Source organism: Ictidomys tridecemlineatus, chromosome 1 (genome assembly GCF_052094955.1).
Source record: "Ictidomys tridecemlineatus isolate mIctTri1 chromosome 1, mIctTri1.hap1, whole genome shotgun sequence".
In the NCBI taxonomy this organism is placed as follows: domain Eukaryota; kingdom Metazoa; phylum Chordata; class Mammalia; order Rodentia; family Sciuridae; genus Ictidomys; species Ictidomys tridecemlineatus.
This window is the reverse complement of record NC_135477.1, coordinates 73,274,963-73,284,702: the sequence shown is the minus strand read 5'-3', so window position 1 is coordinate 73,284,702 and position 9,740 is coordinate 73,274,963. Positions and strand designations below refer to the sequence as shown.

Here is a 9,740-nt window from a genome sequence, read left to right as displayed (position 1 = left end):
AGAGTGAAAGACTGTTCCAAACATCATTAGGACATGAGAGCTAAATAATACCTAGTCAGTCCCTGGCTGAGCATGGATAGGTAGGTCAACACAGAGTTCTGAGTAATGTTTAGCCATTTATGAGATGCAGGATGAAACCATTATTTCAAAATGTCAAATGGTCCAATCATTTCCAAAGATCTCTACTGTTTCTCTATGTATTGAACAGACCACAACTAAAACTTCAAACCAAGAATCTCAGGTGCTAGACTTTGTGATGTGTATGTGTGTGTATGAGAGAGAGAGAGAGAGAGAGAGAGAGAGAGAGAGAGAGAGAGAGAGAGAGAGAAGGGGGCAGGGAGGGAGAGGGAGAGAGATCACAGCCCAAAGGAGAGAGCTGGAGACAGAATCAGATCATTAAATTTGGTGATAAATTAACCTTTTGAAAATCAGATCTCTCTGTGATATAGTACTGTATCATACATCTTTCTCCTTAAGTCTCTCTTTTCTTTCACTCCTTCCCAGTCCTCTTTTGTTCAACATATTATTGACTTTTAAATTTAACATTACAAATACAACTGTACCTAGGTAAATAAGACCCTATATTGTACTCCCTAGAGTACAGAAAGAAGAAAACCCACCTTTTCCGCTTGGAGGCAGTGTGCTCCATATACTTCAGAGCATTGCTTCTGTTCCACTAAATAAATCCTTTATGCTTTTCTAACTGTGTCTCTCAGCTGAAATTTTGCTTTCAGGAAAACAAGACCTGAGGACCTCCACCTGGTAAACATAGATGGTTCCATAACTTGGACCTGGCTTGGATCACTGTGGGAACCTGAGGAATGAGCTGGACAGACTTAGCCCCACTGCTACTCAACTTCTGTCCTTGGCCGCACAAACTCTCACTCTTGTCTCAGACTGCTTTCCTTTGTCATATCTGCCCCCGTGGCTCACGTTGTGTTTGCAAAACCACACTTTCACATAGACCACTTCTGTGATCTACCTTTGCCCCATTTATGGGATCTTTGCCCTCTCCTTGGTCTTTTCCACCACTGTCCTCTCTGTCCATGGACAGACCCCAGGCTCCAAACCCCTCTCCTGTGTTATTTTCTCCTGTGTAACCCTGTTTTTCTTCAGGTCATAATGATGACTCTCATTCTCACCTGGACTGCCCACCTTATTCTGAGGTACATTCCCAGCCCTTTCCATTTTTTATTTTGAGACAGGGTCTCACTAAGTTGCCCAGGCTGACCTTGAACTTGTGATCTTTCTGCCTCAACCTCCAAGGTTGTTGGGATTACAGGCATGCACCACACCCTGCTAATAGTTATATCTTAATTAATTGACTCCTTTCTTAATATATAATGCCTTCTTTATCTTTTGTAACAATCTTTTTAACAATTTTCCCTACAGTCTGTTTTTTTTTCTTTTGGATATTATTATAGCCACTCCGACTCTGTTTTGAATATAATATGCTTGGAATATTGACTATGTTTTTCTGACCTTCATATTCAACCTATTTGTGTCTTTGAATCTAAAATGAGTTCCCTGTAGATAGCTTATAATAGTTGGATCATTGTTTAAAATTCCATCTGCCAATCACTGCTTTTTGATTAGAGAGCTTGATCAAGATACATTTAAAGTATTTACTTACTGGGAAACATTTATTTCTGTCATTTTACTATTTTTTTTCCTGTGTATCTTATATTTTTCCTATTCCTTTTTTTGCCTTTTGTTTCTTTTAGTAATTACCCCTTTGATTCCCTTCTCATTTCCTGTTCTTCAGTTTTTAGATTTTATTTTTTGTGGTTTCCATGAGAATTACTACTAGCATCCTAAATTTATAACAATCTAATTTGAATTGTCATCAATTAGCTTCAGTAGTATACAGAAACTTTGCACCTCTGTTGCTCTTTCTGACTCATTTTATGTTGCTGTTGTCACAAATTGCATTTTTATATATTGTCTATTATCATAGATTTATAAGTATTATTTTAAACATTTGTTTTTTTACATCATATAAAAAAAAACAAAAAGTAGAATTACATACCAAAATCTAATAATACTAGCTTTTGTATTACCTTTGGATTATCTTGGCTGGAATTCTATATTTCTTTGGATGGCTGTGAATTATTGTCTAGTGTCTTCACTTCAGCCTGAAGTGCTCCTATTAACAGTCCTTGTAGAGCAGGTCTACGAGTAACAAACCCTATTACTTTTTGTTTATCTAGGAATGTCAATTCCTCTTTTAATTTTGAAGGATACTTTTGCTGAAATCTTGGTCCACAGGATTTTTTTTTCTATTCAGCACTTTAGATCTGTCATCCAACTCCCTGTGGCTCTTTGATTTCTGAACACAATTCAGCTCTTAATCTTAAGGAGGACCCTTGTGTTTAACAGGGTTGCTTCTCTCTTGCTACTTTCAAGATTCTTTTGTCCTCTCTGGCTTTTGACAATTTGATTATAATGTGCTCTGTATGGATAGCTTTGTGTTTATCCTTTGAGTCAGTTGAGCTTCTTATGTGTCAATATAATGTCAAACTTGGAGAGTTCTTGGCCATTATGGTGGTCCCTACTTATCAATGGAGGGAGGATATGTTCCAAAACCCCAGTGGATGCCCAAACTCCTCATAGTATACCTCTGTGTGTGTTGTTTGTTGTGTGTTGTGTGTTTTCCTATACATATATACCTATGACAAAGCTTAATTCATAAATTAGGCAAAGTAAGAGATTAATAACAAATCCAATAATAATAAAATGGAACAATTATGACATTACACAATAACAAAATTGCCAACATAAATACTCTTACACTGTGGGGCCATTATTAAGTAAAATAAGGGTTGCTTGCTCCGCCTACCTGCTCTAGGCTCTATGCCACAGCAGCTACACTGCCTGATGAGAGCAGCGATGGAGCTGACCCAGAGTTCCTGCTGCAGGAGGTCCACAAGAACATGGAGGACGTGTAGAGCTACCAGCCTGCGCTGGACCACAGACTGCAGGGGCTGCAGGAGGCAGAGAAATCAAAAAGAGTGCATCACAGACAAGGGATGTCCTCAAATGGCAAGTTAATGACTTAAAGGGAAGCCTGGTAAGCTCCTGAACAAATGATTTGTGACCCTTTTGTAAGTAGGGAACACCATTAAACGGGAATCCATTAAACCACTATATGACTGCCAGAAGCTCATGAAACGTGGAGTTAACACTGCAGAGGACTTGGTCCAGGAAGGGGAGATTGCCATTCTTAGTGGTATAGAAGAGCACAATGAGAAATAGTGGAGCTTTACCATGAAGGCTTCACACATTCAGTTGGGCAGTTTACCAGAAGTGCCTTTACTGGTTGATATGCCTTGTTTATCTGCTTAGTTGGATGATTCAGTTCTAACATAAAGACATTATTTTAAAGCATGAAACAGTAGCATCTCACCTACCAGTTCAGACAGAAGAACCAATAGAGAAACCTGGAGGCATCATACTAAGATGGTGTAAGGTGGATGACCACTTTAAGCCCAAGATGACAGGCTCCAGTTCTACAAATATGCTTCAAATCATTTTGAAACTGAATTCAGAGTATTGCACAGAGACCGCAATATTGATTATCATTTTAGAGTCTGCACCGGACGAGATGGTTGACAGGAGTGGAGTCCTTGGAACATCCCCCACATAGGCGCCTCATAAGTGGACAACTGGCTCTGAGGGATTCAGCCTGAACAGCTGAAGAAGTACAGCACTCTGGGATGATTCTGAATCCTCAGGTGTTCTCTATGCTAGCGCTCCAACCTATTTCTGTGCACAGACATTAACATTCAGAGAGAAGCAGAATGGATAAGAATCTCTACAGCCAGATCACCAACGGTGCAGTTTTTATAAATGGAAAAGAAATGACCAGTAAATTGCCTGCAGTGACCTATGGATTCACTGTCACATTTGACATCAAAGCTGTGACTCTAGGAACCACCAATAATAATCAGATTAGCTTTAAATGTTTGGAAAGATACAAAACACCTTGTATCATTCCACTGTACTTCTTCTTAAAGTTTGTTATTAGATCAGAAATATATCATGTACCTTTATTTTATTAAATCTCTATCTGCATCCTAAGTCATGTAAAACTTCAGAGTAAATCAATAGGAATAGACCAGACAGAAGCTAGAGTTCTGTAATGCATGTTCACTTGTGTGTTTTCCACATGAGTGCGTTGACTGTGTGCTGCAGGTTCAGGAATCTGGATTTTATTCCATTATCAACCATCTTTAAAATCTAAAAAGCTTTTATTATTTTTGCATTTTTTCATAATGCCTGAGCAGATGTATATAATAGGCCAGTATTATCTTTTGTTCTTTTCACACAGCTTGATTTTAGATAAGATAGAGAATGCAAGGCGTGATCATGCATGAAATCACAATTATATCAGAAAAGGTCTTCTCTGATCACTCTGGAAGCATGGGCCAGGGTCCCCCATTGGGAGCTCAGGTTGCCATCTTTAAGGCCACTGACAGTCCAAGGCAGAACTTTCTTAACTATTCTTAAGTACCCCCCTCCCCTTGATTCAGGATTTTCTTGGTTGCTGTAAATTTCTGCCTATTTTTCAGAGTTCTGAAGAAGTCGATTCAGACAGCGTCTGCTGGGTTTTCCCCTATTTCTGTGGAAAAACGGGCCCTGGGAACCATCTACTCCAGTATTTTCACTTACATCACTTAATCAGTTATTTTAATGAACAGGATCCATAGGATGTCAGCAGAGACTAATTTTATAACTTTTCCTATGTGCCTTTAAACCTGCTCTGCAGGCTATTTATTTTTAACCCTAAATTTAAAATCTTAGATAGATTCTATAACTTTTCTAGTTATACTTAGATAATAAATAAATACATCCTTGGCAGCCCAGTATAATAAAAATATAATTCCATTTTACACCAGGGTAACAACCATTTTATAAATTAAATCAATTTAAAACTCCTCTTTGCCTTGGTCCCTCCCTATCTCAGATGAGGACCCCTGGAAGATGAAATTGTTTGAGGAAGAACACGGTCATCATCTTCACTGTTTTCTAGCTCCTTTTTTTTTTCCAAAATTTTTTTTAGTTGTAGATGGACACAATATCTTTGTTTTATTTGTTTATTTTTATGTGGTGCTGAGGATTGAACCCAGGGCCTTACACATGTTAAGCCAGCAGCTTCACCGCTGAGCTGCAAACCCAGCCCCTTCAGCTCTTTAGCCATGTTATGATTTGGGTACTTCCCCAGGATTCATGTGTTGAAAACTTAGTCCGCAGTGCATTAGTGTTGAGAAGTGGGGCCTTTGAAAGGCAACTTGGTTCATGAATGGATTGACAGGTTATGGAGGGGTGTCTTTGTTGTAAAAGTAAGCCGTTTCTGGCTCACTTGCTCTGTCTCACCATGTGATGTCTTCTGTTTTGTTCTGAGGAAGCAAGGAGGCCCTTACTAAATGCTGGCACCAACCTCTTGGACTTTCCATTCTCCAGAACTGTGAGCAAAATAAACCTCTATTCTTTATAAATTACTCAGTCTCAGCTATTCTGGCATAGCAACAAAAAACAGACTAAGACAGCCTTTTTCTAGCTAGACTGGGTTGAACCTAGAGGGAGAAATAATTAACAGAAAGGCATAAAATCCTTGGTCATCTGGTAAAAGTGAGCCCCAGATGCCAAACAATTAAGTAGCTATGCAGAGTTTTTTTTGGGTCTCCTGCTGGAAACTGTCTGGATGGTAATGGCCTTGGAATCTGGACAAATGCCTCCCTTGTCCCTTTCCACAAACTAAGCCCAGATGGAGCAAGGACCCAGCTTTATTCATGAATCCAGCATAGTATCTCTCAAACTGTGGTCCCAGAGCAGCAACAGCAGCAACTACCCAGAAATTCATTAGAAATTAATATTAGAATATATACCAGGAAAAACTAGAAACTTTAATTTGTTTAACCTAGCATTCTGTGATTTTAAGCCCTGCAGGTAATTCTGATGCATACTAAAGTTTAAGAATCTTTGATCTAAAATCATGTCTCAAACATGTTGGATATTCGCATTGCCAGGGCACCTTTAAATAACACCAAAAACTATGTCTCACATCCAGAGATTCAGATTAATTGGTCTAGAATGGGACCTGAATGCCTGAATGTTTAAAAATCTTCCTTGGTGACTTTAATATGCAGTCAAGGTTGATATACAAGGTCAGAAGGGTAATGGGGAAAATAGAATGAAAAGAACTGAGCGCCCTGCTGACCACATGGAATAGAAACTCCTGCTGACTTGGAAACTTCACTAGGGAACTTTGTTCTTTAAGTCACATATTTTGGGGTGTCCTCTTAGAGGGATTTTAGCGTGAGCAGTACATGACTCTGTAAGGTGTGACCCAAAGTCGGTAGCTCATTCTGCTCTGCTCTTCCTATTAGGTCCCCTTAGATGAATTGACCCAGATTAAGCTCCTGGGGCTCGAACCCCAGCTCAGGCCTACTTGATCAGCCTTAGCCACCATAGGAAGAGCTTCAAACCAAGGGAGTGACATACGCTGGAAGGAAAGGAAGGAGTATGGTCTGAGTGAGGTGAGAGTGATGGAAGAGGATTTTAGTTATAGACATGGATAGCATCAGTTGGTGCAAACTCAGGGCAATGGCCGGGTGTTTGAGAGGATCCTGCCTGGTACAGGTTGGAGCCTCTGGGGCCTAGAGAGTTGAGTTGCTGTGCAACAGTGAGGAGGAGGATATTCCTCCCTGACTACTCCTGCCTCACCCCACCTGTCATTTCCCACTGGACAGTGCTATAATTTGAATGCATCCCCCAAAAGATCCCATGTTGGAATCTTAATCCTCAAGGCATATGTTAATGGTATTTGAAAGTAGGCATTTGTAGGAGGTAATTAGGTTAGATGAACATGTTCGTCAGCTTAATGAAATACTTATGAAGAAAGAAAGATTCTTATTTTGGCTCACCATTTTGGAGGTCCCAGTCCATGACTGGGTGTCCTGTGGCTTTGGGCCTGTAGTGAGGCAGCCCATTATGGCAGGAGTGTGTGGTGGAGCAAAATCTCAGGGCCAGGAAATAAAGGAGAGTAGGAAGTGATCTGTGATCCCACAATCCCCTTCAAGAGCACGTCCACAATGACCCCAAGACTTCCCACTAGGCCTTATCTCTTACAGATTCCACTGCCTCTCCAGAGTGCCACTGTAGGAACCAGTCCTTTAACAAATGGGCATATGAAGGACATTCAAATGGGTAAAAACTGTAGCAATGGGTTATGAGGATGGGCCCCCATGGTGAATTAGTGACTTTATAAGGAGAGGAGGTGAGACTCGAGTTAGCAATCTCCTGTGCCTCACTATGTGATACCCTCCATCAAGTCATGATGCCGAAAGAGGCCCTCACCAGGTACAGAGTAGATGTCGTTGCCATGCTCTTGGGCTTCCTGCCTATAGAACCATGAGCCAAAATAAGCCTCTGTTTTCTATAAGATTTCCATTCTCGGGTATTTTATTATAGCAATAGAAAACAGACTAAGACAGGTGTTCATGGTCCCACAGAAAAGGAGATGACTATAAGCAATTATAAAAAGGGAAACTTTCCTGGCTTTGAGTTTCAAAAGCTAAGAAGGCACTTAGATGAGAGGTGTGGGAAGCCACCCATGAAATGTGTGGGGACCTTTTCAGCATTGAAGCCAGTGAGGGGGTAGATGGGGAACTTATAGTGGCACTCCCGCTATTAAGACTGCACAAATCAAGTGAACTCTCTCTCAGCTCTGCTTAAAAGTTCCCAAGCACCCTACATGCCCCCACCTCTATCCTGTTTTGGTGATGAACTTTCTATCAAATCCCTTTAATCTATTCCAATATAAATAAAGCAAGCACGGGCTCCCTTCTTTGTCAGAAGCTGTACCTGTCTGGTCAGCTTGGCCCATCGCTGCCCACATTCTGCAACTATACTTCTGTGCCCTGTAGTTATTTTGTAGTGCTACTTTTCTTGGCTTTTAAGTCTCAGCCAGCCCATCGCTCTGGAGGGGAACCCTTTTCTTTACCCATGCAGATCTGAGTGTGAGAAAGGAGTTCTGTAAATTTCTTTCAGCTGAGAAAAAGGCATCAAATCCTCACTTATCAGTGGGGTCCATGAGCACAGGTAAGTTATGCCTGCCTCCTGGGGAAGACCCTGGCAAAGAGTCAGGGACTGTCCTTGGGGAAAATGTCAGCAGTAGATGTCCATGCAGAGAGCCACTTGGGCAAACTCTCAACACAGCAATTCATGAAGTCTAAGAAGAGCCCAGTAGACAGGCCCCTAAGAGGCCATGCGACAGGGATGAGGGATGCCACCCTCTCCACCACTGTGAACTGCAAAGACAAATGACATCAAGGACTAGAATCTTCTGTCTTTGTTTTCTGTTGCTATAATGGAATACCAGACTGGGTACTTTATAAAGAATAAATGTTTGCTCCACTCACATTTCTGAGGCTGGGAAGTTTAAGGTGGAGTTTCTGTATCGGATGAGGGCCTTCTTGCTGGTGCAGACTGTCTACAGAGTCCCAAGGCGGTGAAAGGCATTTTATGATAAGGGGATACACATAATACGGCAAACTGATGTTTTAGCAGGCTCATTCTTGTGATAACTAATTCACTCGCTCAGTGATTTATTAATTGATTGGGTCATGGAGGCAAAACCTCCATGACCCAATCAATCCTTCCTAAAAATTCATCTCCAAATACCATTAAACATAAATTTTAGATGTTAAGTTTTCAATGCATGAATATTTGGAGAGAAACATTTAACTCATAGCACCCTCTCTTTCCCAAATATCAGATTCAGTTATAAGGGAAGGGGGAGGCTTTCCTCACCTCTGAAAAGTAGAGTCTGGAATTCAAATAAAGAGCTTTTATATTTCCTGTGAGCCTGAAATATGGGTTGACCATTGCAGTCTGCCAGTTGCTCTCAGTTGTGAGCACAGGATGTAGAAGAAGTGCTGCCAAGATTTCCTTTTTGTTTCTTTTCCCTCATTTCCTTAATTCTCATGACCCAACAGCAAATCAATGGATCGACTCAGGTTAATAACAAGGAAGTGACCACACCTGGATTGTCCATCCATTCATTCAGCTGCCATATGTCCTAGGCAGCAGCATACAGAACTGCTGACGCTGGCAGCCACCGTCAGCAGGAGCCTCACAGAGGAGAGATTCACTGAAGGGTGATCCTTGAAAGAGTATGATTTTGTGGACAAAAGCAGGTAGGGTGAGTGACTCCTCCTCAAGAGCTCTGAGAAAGGTGTTGGACAGCAGGGTTCATGGCTCCTTTTCTTACATTCCCATTGCCCTGCAAAGAAACTGACCCAAGAGCTGGGGATGTGGCTCAAGTGGTAGCGCGCTCGCCTGGCATGTGTGCGGCCCGGGTTCGATCCTCAGCACCACATACAAACAAAGATGTTGTGTCCGCCAAATACTAAAAAATAAATATTAAAAAAATCTCTCTCTCTCTCTCTCTCTCTCTCTCTCTCTCTCTCTCTCCCTCCCTCTCTCTCATTCTCTCTTTAAAATAAAATTCTCTCTTTCTTTAAAAAAAAAAAAGAAAGAAACTGACCCAAGATGGATACACAAATGGAAGAATGGGCAAAGAAAGCAATGGATGAATGACTATATATGACTATTTAAAGCAAGGTAAAGAAGAGTCAGGGAACACAAGCAAATTCAAATCTCAGTCAATCTAGATTCCAGCCTTGCTTGAAATCCTCCTCTTAGCCTTGGCATGATGATCTCTGGTTCAGGCTGAG

The 9,740-nt window shown here is 41.1% G+C and overlaps 1 pseudogene; it reads left to right on the top strand.

Moving 5' to 3' along the window:
• Positions 1-2,877: 2,877 nt before the first annotated feature.
• On the top strand, positions 2,878-4,680 carry LOC101967055 (cytokine receptor-like factor 3 pseudogene; annotated as a pseudogene).
• The last annotated feature ends 5,060 nt before the right edge of the window (positions 4,681-9,740 follow it).